Source organism: Triturus cristatus, chromosome 11, assembly GCF_964204655.1.
Source record: "Triturus cristatus chromosome 11, aTriCri1.1, whole genome shotgun sequence".
NCBI lineage: Eukaryota > Metazoa > Chordata > Amphibia > Caudata > Salamandridae > Triturus > Triturus cristatus.
Genome location: NC_140594.1, coordinates 266608274 through 266621119, shown reverse-complemented (window position 1 = coordinate 266621119; position 12846 = coordinate 266608274). Strand labels below are relative to the sequence as shown.

General features: G+C 47.5%; 1 protein-coding gene and 1 long non-coding RNA gene across 3 annotated transcripts in view; both read left to right on the top strand.

Annotated features, from left to right (window-relative positions):
* Positions 1-12846, top strand: part of LOC146783986 (solute carrier family 2, facilitated glucose transporter member 11-like) — a 408912-nt gene that overhangs the window by 332121 nt on the left and 63945 nt on the right. The window lies entirely within an intron of this gene.
* Positions 4831-7517, top strand: LOC146783987 (uncharacterized). Its single transcript, XR_014970425.1, has 4 exons — positions 4831-5192; positions 5945-6049; positions 7145-7239; positions 7422-7517. It is a non-coding gene; the product is annotated as an uncharacterized LOC146783987 (long non-coding RNA).

Genomic DNA, 12846 nt, shown 5'->3' with positions numbered 1-12846 from the left:
ATATCTTGTGTTTAAGGAACTATATTATCTGGAAGGGAAGGTCTCTCAGGCAGAGGCTATCCTATACTAACTACTAGTGCGTGTATAAGCGTCTAAGTGTCTACATGAGATGCGAGGGGGCATGGGCCTACCATGGTAACGAAAGTCATGAATTACTTGCACGGAGACAATGAGGCCGGGCCCTTTGCTCTGTAGCTGGAAGAATGTTTACCTAAACTACTAGACAGGAATGCATTTCTCGAGGAGCGGAGCAGATAACTTGAAGGCTGAATACAGTCTTGGCAGGCAACAGGCCGGGCCGGGCACCGTTAGCCGCGCAGGGAGTAGGACAAAGTTCATGGATACAGATACAGGTCCAGGCTGGAGCATTCAGAGGCAGAAGCAGGAAAAGGCTCGATGGCAGAATTCAGGGCCTACCTTGCCAGAGCTGGAAAACGTGAAAAGTATACCATATAAAGACGGTGGCAAAGCATACTTAGGAACGGAATATTCGACCCATTCAGGGCGGATCTGAAAGAGGACATGTTGACGTTGGACACAATTGTATTTGCGTCTTCATAGCTTGAAGTGGAGGGAACATACATGTACTTGTAGCATGTACATGGAGCCGTTGGGGTCTAAGATAGGGGACACAATTGATCATAAAAATTCATATTTCCTCAGTATGCCATACCATATCCCACATAACAGATACTAATATCGCTGTATTCTGAGGATGTCACTCTTTACTTACGGGAGCCAAAGACTAGCCTCAACCCGATCCTGTGCGAATTCATCAGATTTGGTTCATTCTCAGGGATAGGGATTATTTGGAGTAAATCTCAGATCTTTCCGCTTACGCCCAACGCAGTTCAATTCACCCCTGATTTCCCCTTGAAATGGTACAAAACCAAAATAAGATATCTGGGCGTGGCAATCACCAGAACTAAGGAATAAATGCTTTGCATGAACTATGGCACTGCCATCGACACCATTACCAACTGGGTGTCCCGTTGGATCATGATGCCATTTTCCCTGCTGGAAGGGTGGCCCTCATGAAAATGATTATACTTCCTAAATTGCTGTATTTATTCATTAATATACCCTATAATACAGGGCACCCCTTCCTCAACACCCTCTGTTCATCAGGCTAACATTGGCTGGTGCACCATGACACAACCATTCTCAACCGGGGGATCTGAGGCCCCAGATATGGAGCTATACTTTCTGAGGGCTCAGGCCCATTACGCAACATATTTGCTCCAGCCACCACCATCCATGCCACATTTGGCCATCGAGCAGGGATACATGACCCCGTACCCACAACCTCCTTTCTGGGTAACGAGTCCCTGGGTGACGCATCATACGGTAACTTACACGAATCATGCATGGAAACGCCTAGGCAGAACAGCGGAAAAATCAATACTGTATTCCCCTCTCATACCACTCCCATACCTTGCACATGTACCGGTCACCCACAAGGCTGTGTGCCACGAGATGCTCCACAGAAGGAACCTAAACTGCTGGGGTGACCTTTACTGGGGGAGGGGGCGTTCGGGGAGTGACGGGAACTGCTTACTGAGGACAATGTCACCCCTCTGGTGCCATTTCTATACAAACAATTGAAACATGAAATTAGAGCACACGTCCCAGGATTACCTCAGGAACCTCCTACTTTAGAAGCACTACACACCCTACTTAAAATGGCAGGACCAGCGCTCGCAGTATCTAGAGTATATCAGGCTGCATTACTTGAGAGGACACAGCCAAAATAAGAGGCCAGAGAGGCATGGGATCTTGACTTGGAATCACCCCTGACAGACAAGCAGTGGACATATTGCTGCATACAGATGGAAGCTATCACAGCAAGCAGTCTCTTATGAATAATACATTTCAAATATCTACACCGAACTTATTATACACCCACGCGACTGCACAAGTACAAATTGAGACATGACGATCGTTGTGAGAGATGTCGACAGGCGGGTGCGGACTTCTTGCACCTTGCTTGGCAATGCCCTGTCATTCATGGGTATTGGCATGAGGTGATTGCTGCCCTGTCCCAAATTATAGGTACCCCCTCCCTGTGTCCCCCCTAGGCCACACAGCTGACATACAAGCACTATACAGGCGATTCGTAGCAATGGGACTGTTATTGGCTAAACGTAGGGTGGCATGCAGATGGGGAAGAGGGCGAGCCCCCAAATTCAAGGACTGGCTGAAGGACCTTGATTATTGTAAAGATCAGCTTATGACTAATGCAGAACATCTTCCGACCTCATCTCGCCCGAGAGACATCTGGGAACCCCTGGTGAATTATTTAAGGGACCAACCAGTCTGAACCTCTGTGCTCTGGACTTTAATGCCTCACCTGGGCGTGCATGGGAGAACCCCTCTGTCTGGGAGGAAATGCATGACAAATGATGAAATGAAGTCCCTTCCTCTTGGCCTGCACGACCTGATTGATGAGCCAACAGGGGATGCGACACGGCCTCATTGAACTGTGTCCCAAATATAGTGCAGATTTGTGTTCCATCAACAAGTAATCGTTAAAAATCTGGTGTGAGCTGCAGTAGATACTAGATTGTAATACGACTATTTGAAATATGTGAGATACTTGTCCGTGATGTGCATATATATACAGCATTAATGTACGGTACATCTTTATGTAAGCTGAAAACCTGATAAAAAAGTTTTACAAAAAATTGTTTTTTGGGAACTCAGTGCTCTACCCGGAGCAGAAAAACTCCGCAAGCAGAGCGGAGTTTCATGCCCAGGCCTAATTTAAACTACCTTTGGGGAAAAAAGTCATGCTAAATGAAAAAAAATATGAGCTGTTTCTGACAATTTAAGATTGGCTATCAATCTGGCTTTTCTCCTCACACAACACTAATTTCATAACATGCCACTTGCTCTCTGTCTGAGCTGCATTTTACTGGAAGGCCCTGACAAATGGCCCTTCTGAAAGCCTTTACTGGGTAACACGATACTCTGAACTCTGCAGCGATGTATGCATTACAGACACATGGCCATCATTTTCCCAAATATATGTTTGTATTTTCCTATGCAAGCAGAAAGAAAGTTGAGGGGGCAGGGCAACCTGCTTCTGGTATGTACAAACAGTCAGCACTGTGGCCCGATTCACAGAACTAACTTAAGACAAAATCCTAAACTTACTACCATTTTGGTATTCACAGAATGCCCTTACTACTTTTGTCATTCACAGAATGAACGTACTACTTTTGGTATTCACAGAATGGACTTACGACTCCTAACTTTACGTCCGCACTTGGGCCGGAATTTCCGCTCCCAGAGCGGGAATTTCGCACCCGGAGCTGGAATTCCGCTCCCGGGCCGGAATCTCCGCCTACGGCCCGGAATCTCTGATTCCGGGCCGGAATACACGAACTGTGGCCGTTGATCATTTTAGCCAGGGGTAAACACCTGTCCAAGTGCCCACCATCCCCCACCATGGATCAGCTGACACACTGCAGTCAATAGCTCCATTTCGCAATGATGTTGCAAGTGCCTACCATCCCCCACCATGCTCCAGCTGAAGCCAATTAACACTAATTGACCAGCACCACAAAACATATAAAAGCAGCACACATTGAAGGAACAGGTTTGGCTACAGAGAGTTCGTGTTCACAACGCTGACATCGTCAGAGAAAAATGGAACTAATGAGGAGGAAGAAGAACTTCACTGCAGAGGAGATCACCATGCTTGTGGAGCATATAGTGAGGCATCACAAACGCCTATATGGACTCCCACCCAACTGCACCAGTGGCACACAGAAGGAAGCCCTATGGCAGCAATTAGCCACTGCTCTCACAGCATTGGGGGAGGAGAGGCGCACAGTCCAGGACATCAAGAAGAAGTGGCAGGATGAAAGGCAGAGAGTGATGGAGAAGTACTCCAGGATCAAATTAAACAGGATCCTCCCTGCTGCATACTCTGGACCCCGCTTCCGTCTCACCCCACTGGAGGAGGATATCCTTACCACAATACACCCCCACTTGGTCCATGGGCTGCCTGTTAGTGACATCCTCTACGTGGTACCAGGTAAATGGGATGAAAAGAAAAAGTGCATGAAAAAACTGTCTATGTTGCACTGTAAGAGAGTAAGGAAGTTGTCCAAAGTGTATATAAAAATATAGTCAGTCAGAGACTCATGTGTCACCCTCTGTATGTAGCACCACAAGTCCCAGAATCCTTTGCATTAGAAATGGCAAATCCCTCCCCCACTTTTGAAAACATGGGCACAGTACTGCTGCCGTATATACACAACCCTGCTAAGTAGCAATTGACAAATATTAGCAGGGATGCGCCAGTAACAATGCGACATGCAATTCAACCCTTGCGCCACCACGGATGCGTCACATTTACAATGCGGTGCACTGTGGCGCAGGGATAGACAGATGTGTGTTGCATCTGATGGCATTAGGGGGGTGCTTTTCTGGAGTCGTGTCGCAAGTGCGACACAACTCAAACAATGTCCATGGACCGCCCATACCTAACGTGCTGTGCCACTCCTTACATCTGCTTCAAGCAGGCGTAAGGTTGTGTCACAGTGGCCTCTGAAAAGTGACTCCGTGAAATCTTGTAGATTTCACTGCATCACTTTTACGAGGCATATCCCAAAGGAACGCCCTCCCTGCCTACATCAAAGCTGACGCAGGTTTAATGTTGCGCATGGCTTCACAACGTGACGCATCCCCATAGATGCGTCACGTTGTGAATAAGTAGAAATGTGTCGCTTGTTTTACACCACCACTGTGTCACAGAAGTGATGCAACGGTGGTGTAAATGTTTTTCAAGGGGCTTGTAAACCTGGCAAAAATTATCCAAGAAGTAAATCACTCTGTCCAAGCCTAAATCACAAAGCAGAAGGTGAGAGAATCATCAGATCAAAATATGTCATACATATATTCTGTTGTTTATTTCCCACCCTGCCACGCCATTACATCCCCAATGCACCACTGCTCCTACCTGCCCTGTCTGCGGCAGTACTTCACAACACTGTTAGCATACAGAAGATATGGGGAAATACCTGAGAAGTTCCACAAGCATATTTCCCATTTAGTTACTTTTCTCTCTTCTCACCCATTGACACATTCAGCCAGAGCACAGACAACTGCAGTAGCAGAGGTCCCTGCATCTACTGGGAGGAATCAACATCGTACAGAGAAAGGCATACCACCCTCACTAACTGGTAAGTCAAACTGGCCAGGAGATGGTTAAAATGCATACATTGTCAGGAGACGACACAGGGACATATAGTGCCCACATATGAAAGTCAACCAGAGATGAAAAAATAGCTTCATTACTATTGGAGTTGTCAGTGGACATTCACCTTTAGCAAATGACATTTGTGAACAGCGAAAGACAAAATATAACATGTCTTGGCTCATCATACCTTTGTAATTGTGGAACATAACATGTATTTCACCAACAGTCCCAGACCTGGGAATCCAATCCTGTAGTCGAGTACCACAACTAGTTAAAAGAGTGTCCCCACTATATTGTAATAGTGTCTGTAGACCTAATAAAGAAATCCAATTTGCACAAATATGGTAATGATGAACAAGAAGTGAGATACCAGTGTCAGTAGTATTGACAATGCATCCACTGTCCAACTTCGAATGTTTCCAATATACATTAAATTGCCCAGTCCACACAACTGGTCATGTACTTCTTACATTGGCTGGCTTTTTTGTTGGCCATCAACAAAACACAATAGTGGACCTTATCTCAGGATTCGTAGTCATGTCATTGTGATATAGGTTGCATCTAGGCAATGGGCCCATTCTAAGTTATATGTGGGCTCACTCATGATAATAAGTATAACACACTTCTGCAACGGTGGTGCCCACAACTGCTTGTGCTCATGCTTTGTGCCAGAAATTGAGTGCATCACATGTGGCTGCAGAAATGTAAAGTTGCAAAACACACTTATCATTGTAGGTACAATGAGGTCCTCCCAGAATCAAAGACACACACTGACTTCTGCTACAAGGTTGGCTGTGACATCTGTTCAGGGACCACACACTGTTCCGGTGCTGGGCCAAGGTAAGTAAACCCAAGATTAATTCAGGCTGAATGCTCATTAAATGTGCCTTTCACCTCCACCGTATGTTGTATGTGTTATACACCACTGTCCTGCATCACAATATGCTCACATATGGCACATATACCAGATCAGACCCTGGTGGCTAATGAAAGGATGACACAAAATGTATGTCAAGTGAGTGCAGAATGGACATACAATAGTACAATGTATCATATGAAGTGACCAAAAAGCAACAGGCTTGTAATTCAATTATAGGAAAAATCCCTACCAAAATATAGATGGTTAAATCATAATGAAATTGGTATGCCTGAGGCCCACACTGATGCCAGTTGTGTACCTTTGAGATGGGTGTAGGGGCTGCTAAGGTGAATCTTCATGCAGTTACACCTGCAAAATAACTTGGCTGAAGAGCAACACGCTAATCCAGTGCAGGCGGAAAGCATCAAAGCTTCTCAGCTCATCCACAATGTGTGATCATAACCAATTGTTGCATTCTGCTTGCCTCCTCTTCTACCGTATTCACATGTATAGGTGAGTGTTTGATATATGAGGTTTGGATGTCTGCTGTACAAGACACCATCCGTTGTCAGCTAAGTAGTACCATGATAATGTAAATAGTGTATGCAAAGAGAGGACATTCAAAGGATGGACATAAGAAATCTGTGTTCTCTCATTCAAAAATGAGCTGCGTGACTTCATGGGTAGGGAAGCACAAATGAGGAACATCATGTCCCTGACTACCGCACATCTCACACATGAACTCCTTTCTGACTTGTCAACAGACAACATTACACTCATGAAAAATGTTAGTTTTAATGGTAACGGTGAAATCAGTGTAATACGGAGGAGTCCGGGTCATTTATCCCCTTCCTTGAAATATCAGTAACCTTCTCATACAAGTTTGTCTGTTGCTGTGTCATCTCATTGATGCCAGTGCTGCGTGGAGGTAACAGCTGGCAAATGCTGCATGTGAGCAGGTGCCCACATGTAAAGTCTATGAGGTAAACATGCTGCACATTGTCCTGGATTATCCGCAAATGGCTCATAGCTACCATCTGTTGTACTAAAATATGGACATGTATGTCTCATCACAGCTGCTGACAGGATGAAACCACTGAGCGGACACCATCCTGGGGAATGCATGACATCCTGGCTGCAGCCGTGAAACCCTTGCGCCCCTGCCCTTCAGGTAATTCTGGCATGAAGTGTGTCACTAGCTTAGATTACTAAGCCATGACAGAGATCAAGATCCCCTTCTGCATGGAATCAGCAGTTGTTGTTTGCAAAGTGAAATACAAAGCAGGAGTGTCATGTGCCTGTCTGTCAATTAGTGATGCAGATCATTGAGAATGTTGTCACTTCCCTCTACAGCTGCTGGATCGGGGACAGCTATGTCTACGAGGAGACAGGTTCAGCAGGTGACACCAGTGGGGAACGCGAAGGGATAGAAAGTTGTAGCTGGAGCTGGTGAGTTTGCTTGTATCATGTACATCTCCGTGTAACACCTCAGTGCTATGGTGTGAGCTGTCATTTGTGGTGGTACCCTAACCAGGTCACATGATCCTCATCTGTTGATGCAAAGTACAGTTAATACAACCCTTGAGTTGCACCACATGTAATACCAGGTCAATCACTAATACGGTTGCAACCTCTGTGTTCCAGGGGATACTGAGGATGAGGATGACAGACCTACGACCAGTGAGGGCCGTCAGGGAATCAGAGGCAGCAAGTACTGCTCAAGAGGAGGAGGAGGAAGTTCCTGAGGACGTCGACTTGGTGGATGATGATGACTACATGTCCATCCACTCCGGGGATGACGATTCTGATGCCAATGAGAGCTATCTTGCCAGATTGCCAAAATCAGTCACGGCATCACATCCTCCGCCAAGCAACGTTCGTCAGCCTCCTCCCAAATAAACAATTGCCTGTCCCCAGCATAGAGCAAACCAGCCACAGCTCCCACGCATCCCAACACAGACATCAATCCCTCACAGCCCTCACATCCAGGACCGATATGGTGGTTCCCCTACCCGCTCTTCCCTATACAGTGTATCCCTGCCATCCTCTCCACCATCTGGGGGAAGTACCGGCCCTGTTGTGGTGCAGGTATCCCCTGGGCACCATTCTCCTGCCACAGGCTTCCACCTGCCACCCCCTCACCTGCTGTGGGACCTACTCATCCCATCCATGGCAGACTCCTGCAGAGAGGGCCTGCACCTGGCTATGGTGGCCAGTGGGAGCAGGACTTCTTCCAGCAGCAGACAGATGTGAGGCAGGACATTCGTGCCATAGGGGCTACCCTGTCAAACATGTCTGAGTCCCTGCTGAACATGGTCCAATTCCCTCAGGTAGTGGACAGGCTGAGCCAAGTTTTGGATAGGATGGATAGAACTTGGCAGGACATGTCCAGGAATATGAGAGACATGATATCCATCCAAAGGGAAGAGAGTGCAAGGCACCATGCCTTGGCCATGAAGATGATGGAGGGCATGCTGAAAGTGATCCAAATTCTACCTTCACGGTCAACGCAGGGAGGGGACCCATCATATCTGCCTGCAGGACAGCACATCCTCACACCTGTACCACCAACTGCACAGCACTACAGCAAAGGGATACATCCACACCGGCGCCCTGACCAGGCACTCCCACCACCTGCACAACCACCACCAACACCTGCACAGGCACTCACACCACCTGCACAACCACCACCAACCCCTGTACAGGCACTCCCGCCACCTGCACAACCACCACCAACCCCTGTACAGGCAATGCCACCAGCTGCACAACCACCACCAACCCCTGTACAGGCACTGCCTCCACCTGCACAACCACCATCAACCCCTGTACAGGCACTGCCAGCACCTGCACAACCACCACCAACCCCTGTACAGGCACTCCCACCACGTGCACAACCAGCCCTTGTCCAGGCACAAACACCAAATGTGCATACACAATCTCCCACTGCACATGTAGATCACCCTGTACAGGCACATTGACAACACAACACCCACCTACACGTAGGCGACAAGCCCGACCTGACCCCTCACAGCGATCATCACCTCTAAAATTGTGATGTCGCAAGCATGATCGCCAGTGACCTCAAGACAAATTGACCACGTGAATATAGAAAAAATAAAGATCTACAAAAGTAAGATTCTGTTGTGTATCATGTCCTGTATAACGATGTAGGTGGCCTAGAGATGTGAGGAGGTATGTGTGTGTGTGAGACACAGTTACAAGTGTAGCCCATCATTGCAACAAGCCATTATGTGCATAACAGATGACTCACCAAATATGTGTCCATATTCTGAACTAGACATTCAAAATGAAGTCAAACAAGTTAAAGTAAGTAGAATTCCTCAAAGATACTTATGTATAAACAGAAGAACAACCGTCCGTTTGGAAGGGAGAAAGGAAAACAAATGATGATCTTAATGCAGATGGAGAAGGGAATTTGGATTGGGGTGGGGCAACAAAAATATAACACGTCAGGGAGCGTCAGGGAAACCAGTCTATTTACAAGGGGAAAATGAAATAATTGTTTTTGGGTGACGTCTCAGTCAAAAAGTCAAGTGTCCTTCTGGTCATCCTCTACTACCACAAAGTCCAGATCCTCAGTGTCCGATGCAGGCACACGGCTGGCTGGTGCAAGAACAGTCACCACATGGGTTCGTGACACAAAAGGAGTACGGGGGGAAACAGTGTGGGGCAACGGACAGGGGGAGACATTGACGGTGGTATGGGAAGGGATTTGGGAGACAACAGACAACATGGCTGTGGCCATGGAATTGACACTGGTGGTGAGGGTGGCCAGAGATCGGACAATGTCCTCTCGCATCATGCGTATCTCCAGACACACATGTAGCATGATGCGAGCGGACATGTCTGGCTGACCCTCACATATCCACCTCAAGTCCCCTGGCACAGCCACAGGAGGAACAACAAAGGGAGAGGCCTGGGGAGGACAGGAGGGATGTGGTGCCTCAGGTCCGGAGCCAATGTTGTGTTCGAGCTGGCAGCTATGAGGAGGGGGACTGGTTGCAGGGGATGCAGCTGGAGCCCCCAATGGAATGGGGGACTCCATAGGTAGGGAGGGGCTGATGGCAGGCCCAGATTGGGTATTGGCCTGCCCCGGGAACACCCCTTCAGGACCCACAGGTGAAGAGTCTGGGGGAGAGTAGCTCTCCACCACATCATGGGCAGAGGTGTTGGGTTCTTTCCCCACCTTCAATGTCCACAGCCGCCACCCAGGACATAGCATCAGAGTTGTGTTCCTTGTCAGTCCGGGTGGGCACAATCCCCTTGCCTCCTGATGTTGAGGGTCCCTCCTCATCCTCTTCTTCCTCGCTGGTGGAAAGAGGGCGTAGCCGCCAGAACACTGATGGCCTCCTGCTGTTCTTCCATTTGGCCAGCTGTGCCTGTTGAAATGTAAGCAAAATCCTGATGTGGTGGTTGTTTCATGCAGGACGAGACACATACATAGATGAGCCAAGGTCAGACTTTGTTTTCCTCCGATCACACTCTACAGTTGTCAGTGTTTATAAACTTACATTGCGTGTATGTTCACTGTCATTTACTGAATTGAGTCTGACATGGGCATCTCACGTGAATGTTTGTGGCTTACACCACTGTATTGGCCAACCCTCAACCTTGGCATTCTTGTGCTCTGTGTGTCCTGTTACTGCTACATGTGCAGGTTCCAAAACCAGTCCACCAAATGAGAACATGAAGAGTCCAGATTTAATTGAATTTGGCCATTGATATGGAGTCGCAGCTATTTAGCGTCTGGACATATGTCATCTGCTTTTTAGCATTGTATGGGACAAGACAAATGCCGAATGTGGGTCACACAGCCATATAGGGTCTGGGCTATTTCTTTAGCTACATTGTGAGTCCATCCTTTTGCTGCCCCCACATATAATCTGACAATCCAGTGCCACATATTGGCTTTGGTGACTGGTAAGGCAGTGCAGTACACCGGTGAACAGTGGTGGGTCGTTGTGACAGCTACCTGTACATGTGAAATGTCATACAGGCCACTGAGGGTGAGACGTCTATCAGTGGACACACCTTGCAAATTTAGAAACACTGTGATGCAAGTATCTCAAAGTCTGTCTTGACTCCATGGAACATGATGATCTGTCTCAATTGGAACCCAAACTCTACAAATGCAATGCAAGTCACAGCATCCAATACCCTTTGGCCTGCCATGTGCACACTGGGCAGTTTCTGTACCATTGCTCATCCAATGCACACATCAGTTATGATTTCCTTGGTTCAATGGTAGTGGTGCTGGCAGAGCAGATTTCAATATGACTGCACAAGTGTGGCACATTTACCCAGTTGTCATGAAGAAACTACAACTCCCAAAATGCACTCTGCCCTGTACAGTCCATATGCTACAGTGTGCCTTTTTAATCTTGGTGACTGCTGCATGGACACGGAATCGGTGAATGGAGACATGGGACACACAATGTTACAGCCCTGTTTCACTCACATCATACTCCCAGACACATATTGCATATGATGCACTTACCAGGTCCCTGTTGCTCATGCTCCTCCAGCTGAGCATGGAGGGTCGGCCAAGCTGCTCGCAGGACCCTCCTGTACAGTGGGGAGAGGCGAGGATGATGCACATGGTGCTGGGAAGACAGGCCCACCAACTCCTTAGCCTTGTGCCGGGACCGGTGTTTTAGGTCCTCCCAGCGCTTGCGGCATGCCCTAGCATTCCTGGTGTGGACTCCCACTGCACTGCAGCGCTTCACGATGTTGGCCCATAGCCTGGCCTGGGCTGCATTGCTCAGCTAGTGTTCTGGGTCCACATATAGCTGAGGATATTTGGACAGCACCCCCTCAGCTAAGATGTCTAATTCACTTTCAGTGAAAGGGGGTGCCTTCTCTTCATAACCCTCAGCCATTTTGGGGCAAATAAATAAGATGAGAGCAGCAGGATGTCAGAGGATCTGATCTGTGATAGAGGATGACTCAGAATGAACACAAAATGGCTGTCAACAACTTCCTGTGGCGTATTTCCTGCCTCACACTTCCTGTATAACAATTCCTGAAGGAAATAATGTATTCCGGGTCATTTTCGGAGTTAATGGCCCGAAAACGTAGTTTCCGGTTCCGGAGCGGCGGGTCCACACACGCGCATTATGCTTCGAAATCGGAACTTACGTTTTCGGGACGTAAACTCCGAAAATGACCCGGAACACATTATTTCATACAGGAAATGTTTTACAGGAAGTGGGAGGCAGGAAATACATCACAGGAAATAGTTGGCAGCCATTTTGTTTTCATCCTGATCCATCCACAATCAGTAATCAAATCCACTGCCATCCTGCTGCTCTGTTGTGGAAAAAACTGAAATGACAGTGCAGGTGAGAATCATGAATATGTAACGAAATGGGGAGCAGATCATTTAATGACATTTCTGCACGGACGGGGGGCTGACAACATCAAACACCAGTTTCATTTTCTCCTACTTTGCATTATGGTACATGTAGTCCATATTGAGTGCTCATTACCAGAGTTGTGTGATGTGTTACGTAACATTAGGGTGGAGCAGTGTGGATATATCACAGACACATGGTGCCTGATTCACCCATGACATCATCACTCACGTTCTGGGCCCATCATTTGTGGGGGAGTCAAATCTGTTGAGGGCAGAGGCCTGAGTATGCAATGGTTATGGCCTTTTGTGATTAAGTGACCCATCTTCATAAGGTCTAGGTAGGTCTCTCAGGACATGTATCGTTTGTCATCTGCGTGAATAGTTGTTTTTAGGGACATCCAC